Below are 3,661 nucleotides of genomic sequence, written 5' to 3'. Positions count from 1 at the left end.
GCATCTCCGCCTCACACTACAGGCTGCTGACTTTGTGGAGCGCAAATGACTCGTACTGAAGCCAAACCCAGCGATCACAAATGGTGCGACAGAAAGGACAGAATCAATTTAATAAATTCCTTGAAAACAGAATAGAACTATATGTCAGAGGAGTTCCCTTCTGATACATTAAAATAAGACTCTTGTTCATATTTAGACACGTAACTCCTTTAGACTTTTTTATTAATGATATTTTTAAAGAGGCTGCTAGAGTAAAATTATCACCAGTTGAATGCAGAAGCATTCAGGGGTGTGAGGTAATCCAGAAACATGATCAATAGAGAGTATTCTACCTGCAAACACATACAACTCACTTATAATTGCAAAACAAAGTGACAAAGTATCCACCCTTTGCTGATATTGGCAGTTAACAAAAAGGCAGGACCAGAAAGGGGTGGAACTGACTTGTCTGTCAGCTGTACCATAAAAAATAATTTGCTTTTGTGCTCAAGTAATCAATTGAGAGTTGGCATCTGTAGCAGTTATGCAGCTTAGGTTGATTGAATAGTTTTAAGTCACAGTAAGTAAGTAAAAAAAAGCCAAAAAGAATGAATGCTGAATACAATATAACCAGCTTGTGATCCATATATTCTACACATTTTTATATTTTCATTAAGTCACAGTAGGCAGGCGCAGACTCTCACCTAGCAACTCCAGTCGAGCCTAGCCTCTCACCAAGCAGAGTTCTGATCACTTCGTTATTAGATGAGCTGGTCTTACTGCTGTATGCGCTGTACAATGGCTGATGTATAATTCTTGGCTGCAATGAACATTAAATGTCCATACATTCTCTCAATCATGAAGAACAGAGCTGTGAGGCTTCATTTAATTTTTAAACTGTGTTTCCATGTCATTTTGGCTTCTTAAATCTGGTTCTCATCCTTTCTGTCATCATCCATGTCCAAGAAACATAGAACAGGTTTGAAATAGAGGCAGACCGAAAAATTAGGAGCTCAGTGGATTATTTGCTCCCAACGGTCCTTGACAGCGTCCAGATTACTGCAAATAAGTCGTTCATCCATCTTCTCCCACTTTCTACCACCAAGACACCAAGAAACTGAAACTCCTTGGTTTGTGGCAGAAACAGACCAAGAACGAGCAATCCATCCTTTTCTGGTTTGGAAACATGAAAACAGACGAAGAGGAGATGATCCTTCACACTCATTTGAAAACTCCATCAGTGCACACTGAGGGTCAACAGAACCACTATTTTAAAATCCAGAGATGAGACCCTGAGGTTCTCAAACCAAACAGTGACCAGGGGCAGCTCTCACAAAGTCCAACCTGCACAGTGAACAAACACAACTTTGTCCAAGGAATGTGGACACCGCTCTTGCTTCAGTTGTACATATAGCCCTTTTGAGCATCTCTGACACCTTTACTAATGAAGAGCCCCCAAATAATTGCCTCAAGTGACATAGTCATAAACTGTGTCAATATTTACAAAAACATGGAGCAGACAGCCAGACTCCTCAAGACACACTGCACCTCTTGACTCCTTTTTTCAAAGTCCACCCATACCTATTTCTTCTGATATCCTAAGACGTTCGGGGAACAGTACTGCACTACCAATCTGTGTAAAGTAATGGGTTTTTTTTTTTTGCTTGTTTTCTATTTTATATTCCTTCTAGTCATGTAAATTACATTGATCCTGAAAATGGGCTATATAAATGATTGCCTTGCCTTTATTCATTTAAAGATTTGCTGGCTTTTGATGTAAATCCATCCAATTTTAGGCACTAAAAATTTGACCTATTCAGCTTTTCTGGGACAAGTTACCTTCCATGGTTGGGTAAAGCCTGAAAAGGGAGGTAGCATAGATTTGGCTTGTGTCAACAGTATTAAAGGGAAACCTAAAACCAGGGCATCATGATGTACCAAACAACTCTTTCACCACTCTGTTATAGATAATAGTAAACATAAACTATGCAGAGTCAACACCTAATACTGCAAATGTGTGTATACTGCACCTTTGTGGTGCAATTTTAATAAAGCCAGTCTTCATAGATTGAAGGTGGCTTTTAATGATGCATTAAGACTTTTGTTTAAAAAAGCCCAGATGGACCAGTGCCAGTGAACTGTTTGTATCCGCTCGCATCAGCACTTTCATGGCTGTTTTAAGAAAGCTTATGTATAAATGTATTTGTCGTTTAAATGAGTCTAATAATATAATTATTCTACTGCTGACTAATGCTAAATATAGTGCAGTAAAATACTCATCTGTATTTTGGAGACATTGGTCTGACTGCCTCCTCAATGGTTAGGAGCCTTTTTTATTGTACTTTTTATTCTTTTATTGTACTCGTCTTTTTTATGCAATTTGGACTTTGAGTCTGTAATAAAATCTATCTATCTAGCTAAAACAAGAAGCATGTTTACTAAAGCACAAACACAAAAAATGCAACAAATTCCAGCATGTCAGTTCACCAGGCTAATATGACACAATAGGAGACTGTACATTAAAAAAAAGTACATTAAAATGTTTTGACTGAAAGTGAATGTGGTCCCAATTTAGTTTACAAAAGCACAATATTGAGACAAAAATAGTACTGAACACGGCTTTTTTACCGTGAATTACATGTCAATATATTACCAAAAGTCATTTCTAGTTTTTTCAGCCCCCCAAAATAAGAATAAAAAAGCAGGCGAGGCCTCAAAATAGAACATGGTCAGGATTAACGAGGCAGAAGGCAATATGGAATAAATATATGAGGTGGTAAGCTTTTTGTGATTCTCCTTTGATGTTATTAAGCAGAAATCTCTGTAGGATGCCAGTGCTGCCACATACAAAACCCACAGCAAAAATGCAGCAGTGCCTCCAATTTTCATTTAAACCGCTTATTAGAAAGCCAGCATTGGCAAAAATGCAAGAAGTCACCTGAATGAGGCCGACCGGTGAAGCAGAGAACGGATGAGTGAAACATGAGTTCTCAGGGGATTTGACACCGAAAAACAGCATGCCATTGTGTCCCATTCGCTTACAACGGGATTACTTATAGTGAAACAGAAGGAGCCCAAAAGTCATTGAAGACTGACAAGTCAGCATCTGCACAGGAGAAGCATGTTAGGTTGGACGTACTAAAAGGGAGATTATATAGTCACGATAGCATTACAGATTCTGTTAACTCATACCCCTGACAGCATTTATGTTGTTTGTTCCTCTATATAAAAGTAAGTTGCAGTGTGTGAATGTGTGCACCTGCTACAGTTGTGTTTTGTGTTAACATCTGCCTCACTGCACTTGTTTGAAATGGCACTTTAACACACATGGCTGAAACACTGGAGGGTAAGTGAGGAAGAATTCAGCAGACTGATACAACAAAGTGGATGCTAACAGCAGATTTAGCCTAAGGTCCAATGTTGTGCAATATGTCTTTTGGAAAATGGATAAAATGGTGTGTGAACTTGCACACATATGTACAGTTATGCAGATTTCCTTAAGCTGTATTAAAAAAAAAAAAAAAGCATAACCATGTTTTCCTCACTCTCACCATAAATTAGGCTAAACCTGTTTTCTAAACTGCAGTTCTCAGCTAAAATGTTTTAGGCATCGTACCCCAATTCTCACAATAAATTGCTGGAATTTTGCTTCTTTCCTCTTGACAGAGCTGCTATATCCAAG

This window comes from Xiphophorus maculatus, chromosome 6 (assembly GCF_002775205.1).
Source record: "Xiphophorus maculatus strain JP 163 A chromosome 6, X_maculatus-5.0-male, whole genome shotgun sequence".
NCBI classification, from domain to species: Eukaryota; Metazoa; Chordata; class Actinopteri; order Cyprinodontiformes; family Poeciliidae; genus Xiphophorus; species Xiphophorus maculatus.
This window is presented reverse-complemented; position numbering follows the sequence as displayed.